This window comes from Myotis yumanensis, unplaced genomic scaffold, assembly GCF_028538775.1.
Source record: "Myotis yumanensis isolate MYYU_CA2020_CCGP unplaced genomic scaffold, mMyoYum1.0.hap1 SCAF_4, whole genome shotgun sequence".
NCBI lineage: Eukaryota > Metazoa > Chordata > Mammalia > Chiroptera > Vespertilionidae > Myotis > Myotis yumanensis.
In genome coordinates this window covers 39,096,991-39,108,603 of record NW_027223755.1, presented here as the reverse complement: position 1 = coordinate 39,108,603, position 11,613 = coordinate 39,096,991, and positions in this window count along the sequence as shown.

Here is an 11,613-nt window from a genome sequence, read left to right as displayed (position 1 = left end):
TCGTAAGATATAGTGCAAATGAATGTCACATGTAGATAATAGTATTTATTCAGTGTCTTTTATAAAACCATTGAGTGTACAATCTTTTTTAAAATTATATTTTTATTGATTTCAGAGAGGAAGGGAGAGGGAGAGATAGAAAATAATTCTCAATGATGAGAGAGAATTATTGATAAGCTGCCTCCTGCATGCCCCCTACTGGGGATCAAGCCCACAACCTGGGCATGTGCTCTTGACTGGAATCGAACCTGGGACCCTTTAGTCTGCAGGCCGATGCTCCATCCACGGAGCCAAACCAGCTAGGGCTAAATGTTCAATCTTTACTTAAGACTTCCAGAGGGGAAATGTTCTGAGGAAACTTTTTAAGATGAAAGTTTTGCCACATGATACTTTTTTTCTTTTTGAGGGGCAACATATACTAAACTTAAGCAAGGTGTACTTGTAAGAAGGGAAAAGGTGAAAGCCCTTGTGAATGGTTCAAACAGTGCTGGCAATAAACAGCGTTGCCTTTCAAGGCATCCTCTCCACAGATGCAAGCAGAGTTATGAGTGACCCATAAAAAGGTAGAAGACGCCTTGATGCAACTGTCATTTTTCTCTCAGAGAAACACGATTATTTTCCACTCCACCTTATATAAATGTAAATGTGTCTCTGAGAAGGTTATGCTCCCCTGCGAATTGATATAGTTCATCCGAAAGGGGCGATGAGTGGGCTACATGTAAATGACTTCCCAGGACGTTTCTTTGACATTCAATTTAAGGAGATTGATCTGGCAGAGGCTGGTAATTGCGCCTCTTTCCAAGGGATCTGTACGCATATCTGCACAGGAGGGAAATGAATGCAAGGCCTCTGCAAGAGTGCCCTCCGCACCTGGCGCTGACAGGTGACCTCCTTTAGATTGTTGTTTTTTAAAATTGCTTTTTAAAGTGATCTGAGGAGTAAATTATTTAAAAACTATTGGTGGAGTTTAGACACTGAATTTATGGTCTCCTTCATATTTAGAGTATGGTTCTATTGTGAGACTAAAACCGCAAGGTGAGCAGGGTTGAAGGTGAAGGTAGTGCACTCAGGAAGAAGCCACCCGGGTTGAATGGTTATGCGAATGGCCTGAGAGGTGGGACAAGGCACTATCCCAGATATCTGCGTGTCTGTCACATCGGTGCCGGTGAGGTTGCAGAGATGTAAGAGATTTTGTGCCAGCTACGTTTGCAGTAAGAGTCAGAACTGAGGAAATGTGAGAAATCAGACAGCCCTTAGGTTTCCTGAAAGACATCTATACTAATAAAAGAGTAATATACTAATTAGACCAGGAGACCTTCCGGAGACCTTCCAGACATCCTTGCGGACAAAGGCATGGTGGCGGGGCCGAGGCACAGGTGGTTAGGGGCGATCAGGCAGGCAGGCAGGCACGTGAGCGGTTAGGAGCCAGCGGTCCCGGATTGCGAGAGGGATGTCCGACTGCCGGCAGCCAGACATCCCCCAAGGGGTCCCAGATTGGAGAGGGTGCAGGCCAGACTGAGGGACACCCCCCGCCCCCTGCACGAATTTCATGTACTGGGCCACTAGTAGGGTGATAAAATCGCTTGTCTCTCTCATCTCAATATGTGTCACACTGATCTGAAGGAATAACATAAATGATATAAAATGAGGACAAAATGAAAGACTTCACTAGGTATAGTCTTTGATTTTATAGTCTTTCCTCCTGCACAGTTGGCAGTTAGAAGCACACACAATAGGATTTTTCTTGTTATAAAAAGAAAAGGCACTAAATACGGAAGTTTACTTTCTTTTGAATTTTGTTTTCAATATAATTTAGAAAAATAAGTTTATGCAGTTATAGATGTTCTCTTAACTTCTCTTCTTTTATATTTTTATTTACAAAATGGACAAAGCATCATCCAACTCAACAAATGCGCATGGACTTGCTTACTGCGTGCCATGCTCCATTCTGCGGGCTTCCCAAGGCTCACCTCCTTGAATCCCCACAAGCCTTAGTCGGGTTCTCCAGGAGTCAGACTCTGGGAAGGAGCTGTGTGTGCAGGAGGTTTACGGGGAATGCTTTTGAGATCAACACCTGGGGTCAAGGGGCGGTGCGGGCAGCAGGACTGGGAGGGCAGAGGCAGGGGGAGGGTGGCGCTGCCATGTGGCTGCAGCAGCAGTCTCTGCAGAGAGCTGGGGGCTGGGAAGGCCCTTCAGAGGTGTCCCATCTCGATTAAGGGGGGCTTTGACATCTTCCTACGCCCCTCAGTGGTCAGTGGATGTCCAATGCCCCCAGGAGGGGCGTGACCCTGGGCAAGGCCATCAGCTGTCCATACTCCCGGCAGCTAGGAACAGATTCATTAGTGCTGCAGTGGGGCTGCCTGGATAGCCCACAATAACAGGCAATGCAGATGTTATCCCATCTTTACACGAGGAAACAGAGGCTCCGAGAGTTTAGCAGTTTGCCCAAAGTCACACAGTGAAGTGGGGGGCCAGGATGAGCACTGTGCAGCCTGACCCAGTGCCCACACCCTGGGGACCACCGCTCTGACGCCTCATAACCGCTGCAAACCAGATAAGCAAACCGTTAAATGAACAAGAGCATTTCAAGAGAGGTAAGTGCTCTGAAGGAAAAAAGGGGGTGGTAGGGCATACTAGTGTGGATTTGTATATCGGTGGCACGTCTACTTGCTGGTACCATCAGGAATCACACTGCGTGTGTGGCAGTGACTGACAGCCATCCCATTGTTCATCCTGGGCACACAGACACACAGCATCATCCAGTTTCTCCTTTGGTGATGTGGGCCACTTCCCAGCCTGGCCAACAGAATCTCTGTGCACCATGCCCCTTCCCAGACCTGGGTCTGCAGTGGCTAGAGTAGCCTTGGGAGCTGGTGCTGAAGACAGCAACTGACCTGGATCCCCACACCCAGGACTGTTCATTACATGAGAGAAAAATAACCTTATTCTTTTAAGCCCCACATTTTTAGGGAGTAGGTATTTGTTATAGGAGTTTATTCTACTCTCATGAGTACAGTATAGGCATTTATTTAAAATACTTCAGTATAAACAATGTAATGAATGAGTAGTTATTATTGGGGTAGTATGATGGTTAATTTTATGGGTCAATTTGAGTGGGATACAGGGCCCAGGTATTTGATCAAACATTATTCTGGAGTTTTTTTTTGGAAATGAGGTTAACATTTAAATAGGTGGATTTTGGATAAAGTAGATTATCCTCCATGATGGGTAGACCTCATCCAATTAGTGGAAAGCCTTCATAGAACAGAGATTGACCTCTCCCAAGCAAGCAAGAATTCAGCCAGCAGTCTAGTCCGCCTTCTGGCTTCGTCTGCAACATCTGCTCTTCCGGGTTCCCCAGCAGACTGCCTTTGGACTTGAACTCTACTCTCTCCTGAGTCCCCAGCCTATCCCATCAGATTTTGGAGTCCCCAGGCCTCCACAATCATGTGAACCAATCCCTTAAAACAAATCTCTCAGTCTATACATATTCTGTTGGTTCTGTTTGGACAACCTTGACTGATACAAATAGTTATTTGCATTTGAATACCCAACTGAGGAATCCCTACTTCAGAGATGGCTATAGCATCTTCATATATTATTACAGAAATCTACTCCAGAAAGTTAGATAATTAGCATAAAGAATATTAGAAAAAATATTTTTTATCATATATATATATATATATATATATATATATATATATGATATATTTGGTAATGTGAATTATATTCAAGATGCATGGCTGGCTAAAAAGTGATATTTCAGCCCCCTTCACCCCTGAAAAAAATGAGAATAAGGATCTGTTAAGCCCAATAGCTTTCGCCTAGAGCTCTCTTGGGCATGGCCATATGTCCCACAGAAAACTCTACAGCCTGGTTCAACCAGGAGCCTAGCTTGTTCTGCTGCTAGAGTTTCCTTTTGCCTGCCTGTGAGTTAACCTCTCCTGCAAATGTTTGCTGTTGAGCCTGAGGACAGAGAAAAGGGATGTTACCTAGCTTTCCGGGATAGGTTGTAAGACTATTTTTTGTGTTTATTAATCAGTATTGAATAGGTGGCACAATTTGATAAAGACTTGTTTTCATTCTGACCTGACATATGCATATTCTCTCTCACCTTTCATGTTTAAAGGCTACCACTGTTTATCAAAAGGACTGACTATTGTTGGGTGATCAGTTTGACTTACGTCAGTTCCCCAAGACGGGAAATACGGCAATGCAAAGCAGTGTGAGCATGAATGTGGGTGGTGGCTTTAGAGGACCTGGATTTGGGTCCCAGATCTGCCACTTGGTAGTTGTGTGACCTTGGTCAACATACTCTTTTTTCACAATTCCCTTCGTCAAGTGTGTGCCTGTCACTAGGGACTGTTGGGAAGACCATATGAGCTAATGCCTGTGACATGCTTAGTACAGTGGCTAAGTAAGTGCTGAGAGGTAGTGCTAATAAATATCATTATTATTAATGAGCAGTGCTGCATAATAGAGGTTTTCAGATAAGTGAAGATTATTTTTTTAAGCATTGTTACAAAAAGCATCATTATAAAGAGTTTTGATAGATATGTTTCTTACTAGTAATTATCTTTTTAACAAATACAGTGAATATTGAGAGGACAATACAATCAGTTGTTAAGTGTTGTCAATCAAGTGTGGGGGGCGGATAGCTTTAACCCAGTTCTTTGAATTATCCTGGACACAGTTTCAAGTGGTTTCAGAGATGTTACCATGGGCTCTGGGACCTGAATATTCTGTGTTCAGCGAAGTTCGAGAAATATTGGCATATTTGTCTGCTCGGGCTGCCATAAGAGAATACACAGACTGGGTGATGCAAACGACAGAAATTTATCTTCCCACCATTCTGGAGGCTGGCAGTTCAAGATCAAAGTGCCGGCAGCGATGGTTTCTGGTGAGGCCTCGATCCTTCTGGTTTGTAGAGGTGTTTCTTGTGTGTCTTCACATGATGTTTCCTCTGTGAGGGTCCTCTTAGTATCACCTCTTCTGATAAGGACACCAATCCTATTGGATTAGGACCCCACCCTTATGACCTCATTTAACCTTAACTACCTCCTTAAAGTCTCTGTCTCCAAATACAGTCAAGCCGGGGGTTAGGGACACAATTCAGTCCATAAGACTTGAGTATAAAACAAAGTTAACTATTTTTCTTTGGTATCAGACTTTATTATCCTAAGGAGACCCTATAAGAGGACATATATTAGTGTTTCCCAAACATATTTCTCTGTGATATTCTATTTTAATTTTTTAGAGATCATTTACTAAGAACTTGGGAAGAGCTACTCAAAATCAGCTATTGTGCCAATCTTGTATGTTCATTGGTGTATACTCAGAGAAAAGCTGAGGTGGGCAGGGCTGTTGGCTTTTCTATGGAATATTCTAGTTTGTTCTCACCTTCTCTTACTGGTTTCGATGCTGGTTTTATAAACTTCTTCAACCGGGCCAGTGAGCTGGCCCCTTTCTTTGCCACAGTGAGCTTGTTGTTGACAGTGTACCTTCTGACATATCAGCTATGTTGGTTGCTGCTCGTGCTCAGATACCCTGTCGTACTTTCCCTGTAAAGCCGAGGCTGTACAGCATCTGAATCTTAATAAGTGGCATGTCATTGTATTTAGAGAGCAGTTCTCTCTCTCCCTGAAAAGCATGGAAATACTGAAATACTCTGCTCTTGGGTTGACATTGCTGTGATGTGACGAGCTCATTTGTATTCATGGAGAGCTTCAAAATAAGCGTCCTCGTCTGCAGATTTTTCTAATTAAATAGCCGGGCAAACCATCTACCATCATCCCCTTTGAACTTTCTGTAATTGCTTATTTCTTCTTCTTCTTCTCTTCGATGTATAAATAAAGCCTTCAGACTTTCATTTCCCCACGACTTTTCTTTATTCATAAACACTACCTTTCTTGACATTTTTAATCAGTTCGCTTAAAATAAAAGTTTATTACATTGTTTTTTAATGCAATGTTAAAAGGCAAATTGCTGTGATTCCCCATTCGTAAGGAATTATTATTAATAAAGTTTGTGATTCACTGCTAGATAATATTAAGCATATAATTTTCTCTGTGTCAAGCCCATTATTTAACAAATGAGAAGCTTCATTATCATTTGGTGGTTGTTTCAGGAGCAACATTCTTGGGAGGCAGGGTTGTGAGTGGAAACGTGGCCCCTGGAGTCATAGACGCTGCTTATTAGCTGTCTGACCCTGGAGGGGTCTCACTTTTAAAATCTGTAAAATGAGGCTGTGTTTTGGGGGGAGGAAATTCATGTGGTTACAAGGATAATAAACCCACTCCAGGGAGCTGAAAAAAGGGGGAGTTTTCTTTAAGAATGTAGTATTAATGGACCATTAATTGACTTTTTGATTGAATCAAAAATCGTGAGCACCCAAACCTAAGCAGGCACGCACACACACACACACACACACACACACACCTTATTGCTATTCTGAACTCATTTAACCATTCCTTTCTTTTGGGTGTTTAAATTGTTTCCAGTTCTTGCAATTATACATAATGTTACAATAAACTTTTTTGTATATAAATCTTCCCAAATCTGTGATTTTTTAATTTGAGAAGATTACCAGAAATAGAATTACTGGGTCAAAGTGAATGTACTTAAATATTTTATGCATATATTTCAAAGTTGCTTTTCTGAAAGATAACCCAATGTACCTTCCTAACTAGGTGTTTATGAGAGCAGCCATCTCTCCACACTCTTACCAGCACTTAATAGCGGTATCTCATTGCAATCTGAATTTGCATATTTGTGGTTATTACTAATTAATAAGGATAAACATTTTCTAATGTGTTTATTAATGGTTCCAATTTCCTGAGAATTTGTCTAATTGCACGAGTATCTTTGTTTAAAAGATATTTTTATTGATTTCAGAGAGGAAGGAAGAGGGAGAAAGAGATAGAAACATCAATGATGAGAGAAAATCATTGATAGGCTGCCTCCTGCATGTCCCCCACTGAGGATTAAGCCCATAACCCGGGCATGTGCCCTGACTGGGAATCAAACTGTGACCTCCTGGTTCATGGGTCAATGTTCAACCACTGAGCCATGCCAGCCGGGCTACATGTGTATCTTTATGTTAGATGTTACTATTTTGCTTACTAATTTATAGCAACTCTTCACATATTGAAATTATTAAACCTTTATTATATTGCTTGCAAATAGATCTTTCTATTTATCACTTGCTTTTAATTTTGTTTATACCATTTTATGGTGGAAAGATATTTAAATTATTGTATGTGGACAAACACAGCCTATAAAATATGAGTGGTAGATGTGTGGGTGTTTATTATATAATTTTTTTTCTAATTTAAAATGATTCATAGATAAAACAAATTTAAAGCCATATCTGCTCATTAGGGATTTTTCCATTTTATGTATACCTAGAAAACCCTCCCACTTTTCCTAGCACTATTGCAGGCAGAATTCACGTCTTCCCCCTGGGTTGGTTTTGCAGAGTGCTGCAATTGTTGACTTGTCTATCTTCCTTCTAGACTGAACTAGAACCTTGAATCTCTGAGTCCACGATATCTGTTAGGTCTCATTAAATGTTTATTGAATAGGGGAAAGATCAATCTCTAGGGGAGGCAGGGCCCTGAGAGGGATACTAGTATGTGAGGTTGCAACCTGAAGGGTGGCTACCTCCTCAGCCTGAGGCTGTGGGAAGGATGCCTTCACAATCGGAAGCTCTCAGTAGACATGACCTGCCACAGATTTCATGGAATAGACTCAGACTCAGTATGACCCACTGTGGATACATGTCAATCCTCACCGCCCTGCCCCTACCCCCCATCAGCACAGCTCTTTCTCAAGGTTTAAATGGAAGGTACACCTTCCTCAGTGATGTTGCACAGCAGGTCAATACTAAGGAAGGGGCGTACTGTGGACACTTCCAGCACCGATCTCCTACAGCACTGAAGGCCAGGAGCTAACCTGTATGGCGTGGCATGGTATCTTGCACCAGAAAAAGGCTATGGGATTAGTCTGCTTTTCTACAAAGAAAGCGGACTTCTTAAGGGACCTGGCCATTTACCTACACCTTTTTTCCCACAGCACTGAGAAAATTGCTGACCGTATAGTAGGTGCTCAGTGAGTACCGAGGGGCTATAATTTCCTTTTCTTTTGCAGATTGCTCGTCTGAGCAATGTTAGGTCCAACAGGAGGACCTTATTTATTTATCATTTTAGTCTTCTAGGATTTTTAATTTTTAACAAAATGCTCTTCCATATTTAGGGCTGAGAATAAATATTCTAAATACAATGTTAAATCTCAATAGGATACACAGGCTATTTTTCAAAGCCTCCTTTGGGATTCTCGTTCCAGCCCACGGTGACCTTGTTATTTGTGTCACTTTCAGACAGGAGTTGTCCAGAAGACCCTCCGCTCATCAAAACGCAGCCCTGGTTCTCCCTCTAAACTTAACACAAGTGGTTGGGAAGTGTGCATCTCCTTATCTTTCTGCTCAAGGCTGGGGGCAGATGGTAGAACATCTACAGCAGACTAGAAAAAACTGGACATCCCAGAGTGAGGAAAGCAATTTGGTAAAGAGAAGTAACTTTCAAAGGGAAGTTCTGGGGTCTGACAGTGGTCACCCTCAGTACGAGGTCTGAGTTACCTGGGTCAGAAGTTCCGGTCAGCACAAGGGAATTGTTTGAAAAGCAGCATTTACTGGGAAATCAACTACTGCCTATGTGGGCTGCTTATGTGAAAAAAGAAAGGCAGAAAGTAATAGGCTAGAACCCTAGGTCCCAGGGGGACCTCTGCGATAGTACTGTTTCACACCCTAGGCAGCAATTTACTTCTCACCTCTGTTGCTTTTTTATTTAAAAATTAAATGTATTGGGGTGACATTGGTTAATGAGATTATATAGGTTTCAAGCGTACAATTCTATGATACATGATCTGTATGTTGCATTGTGTGCCCAACACCAAGAGTGAAATCCTTTTCTGTCACCCCTTTACCTTTTATCCTCCCTGCCCCCCACTGTTGTTGTTGATCTTTTCTATTTTCAGCCTCAGGTATAGCTTTTCACAATTTTGCTGGAATGGTTTTCCTTTTTTTTTTTTATTATTGTGGTAAAATACACCTCACATGAAATTTACCACCCTTACCATTTTTAAAAAATATATTTTTATTGATTTCAGAGAGGAAAGGAGAGGGAGAGAGAGATAGAAACATCATTGATGGGAGAGAATCATTGATTGGCTGCCTCCTGCATGCCCCTCACTGGGGATAGAGCCTGCAACCCAGGCATGTGCCCTGACAGGGAATCGAACTATGACCTTCTGATTTATAGGACAATGCTTAACCACTGAGCAACACAGGCTGGGCAATCCTTAGCATTTTTAAGTGTGTATTAAGTGCATTCATTCATGGTTTCCCTGGATTTGTTTAAAATTTAATTTTCTTTTATTCTTACCTGAGGATATTTTTTCCATTGTTTTTAAGGAGTGGGAGGGAGGGAAGGAGAAGGGGAGAGAGAGAGAGAGAAACATTGATGTGAGAGAGACACATCAACTGGTTGCCTCCTACACATGCCCAGACAGAGGGGAAGGGGATGGAATGAACCGCAACCCAGGCTTGGGCCCTTGACTAGAAATTGAACCCGTGACCCTTTGGTGAGTGAGCGAGCTGATTCTCTAACCACTTGGCACACTGGCCAGCATGTTTCTCTGTGTTTTTGATGCTAAAGTTTTCTCCTCAAGATTTCCTGCCTCAGGCCTATGCGGCAACTGGTGGGCAAACACATGGGCACTTGGCATTGTATAAATTAGCCTGAAATTTTTATTTGTGCTTTAAAAATTCAGACTGACTTAATATGGGTTTTATTTTTAAAGGGTACTATTTTTGTTGTTAGTGGTAGTGGTTAAATGTGAAACCATAATAAAACCTGGCTTTGTTGTCAAATTGACATTACGGGAACTTCACTGGTGTGATAATTCAGATAGAAATTTCTTTGGAACCTCAGGAATCAACTATTCATCACACACCAGAGCTGGTTTCCCAGATTGGCGTTCGTTCCTGTGCAAGGTTCAAATTGCAGCTCATCTGAAGTGTCTCCTAGAGGCAATGACTAAAACACATTGTTTCTGAGCACCTTCCAGGTGGTCCTAGGGACCAGCCACGGGATGTTAGGAAAGTCGCTTCAGTGTTCTGTGCGTGGCTCATTCTGCAGGTAATGGCAGTCTTTTGCACATCATTCCTCTCAGCTCGTCATTCTATTGCAGAGCAGAGAGGAGTGATGAGGTCCGTGTGAGGGCACAATGGAATCATGCTGTCTTCAGTGGTACTGTTCTGTGAGCTAACCCTGCTTTGTTCTCACAAATACTCTTGTGTACCAGGAGTTGTCAATACTTTGTGGATGGGTGTGTGTGTGTGTGTGTGTGTGTGTGTGTGTGTGTGTAGGTCATTGTGAATCTATGCTGTTGCTTTAATTAGCTATTTTCCTCCTATATACTCAACTCATAATACCAACACAGGTAGTAAGACAAATGCCACTCACATTCTTCACTGCTCACTGGGTGAGAATTCTGCCTGCCCCCTGGGAATGATCATTTGCAAATCGAGAAATACAGCAAAGAGCCAGCTAAAGGCCTGGACGGAGTTGTATATTGTTTCAATAAAATATTTTAGGAGCAGTAGATTTCTTTTTTTCTAAAATATATTTTTATTGATTCCTGAGAGGAAGGTAGAGGGAGAGACACAGAAACATCAATGATGATAGAGAGTCATTGATTGGCTGCCTCCTGAATGCCCCCCACTGGGGATCGAGCCCACAACCCAGGTATATGCCCTTGGCCTGTATTGAACCCAGGATCCCTCAGTTCACAGGCTGACGCTCTATCCACTGAGCCAAACCAGCTAGGGCTGGGAGCAGTAGATTTCTAGTTTCATTTTCCTATTCCTGTTACATTCCCTCTTCCTTCTTCCCTCCTTTCTTTCTCTTGCATAGAACATGCTACCTAGTCAGCTTTGTCTTTCTTTGGTAAATGCCTACTTTGGGTCACACCAGTCACACATGTAACTGTTTCTCTGCTGGCCCATTTATTGATAAGATCTGCTGAGAGCTCCTCTGCTGTTGCTGTTGATTATATCTAATGCACTGTAGCTAGGGCAGGGAATTCTAAAAATTTTTATTTTTAAAAAATACTGCAGTTTGTTCTTTATAATATCCTTCATTTAAAGAACATGATTACTGCTAATTATCATTTAGAAAATTGTTTTTTTTGCTTGATTAGAGAGTTTAGCTCTGTGTACTCACGTCTAGTGGGTCTTCATTATGTGCATTACTTTCTATTCTATACTGGCTTAAATATTAATATATGGAAATTTAGCTTCATCTGCCATATCTTTTGATGTCAGAAGCATAATCAGGGTAATTGGCTTAGATGGTTTTTTCTGCTGTTTGTGTTTCATATTATCTAATGCCATTAGTGAGCTGACTGCTGAGTGGGTAATCTGCATTTCAGAACTGCTCCTGGAGCACACTATTACCATTGGTTCTGATTATTTTAATTCCCATTCACCCCAGGCGGGCCCCGAAGCTGTGCCACATTGTTCAAAGACCAGCTTTCTTCCTTTTGGGGAGCACT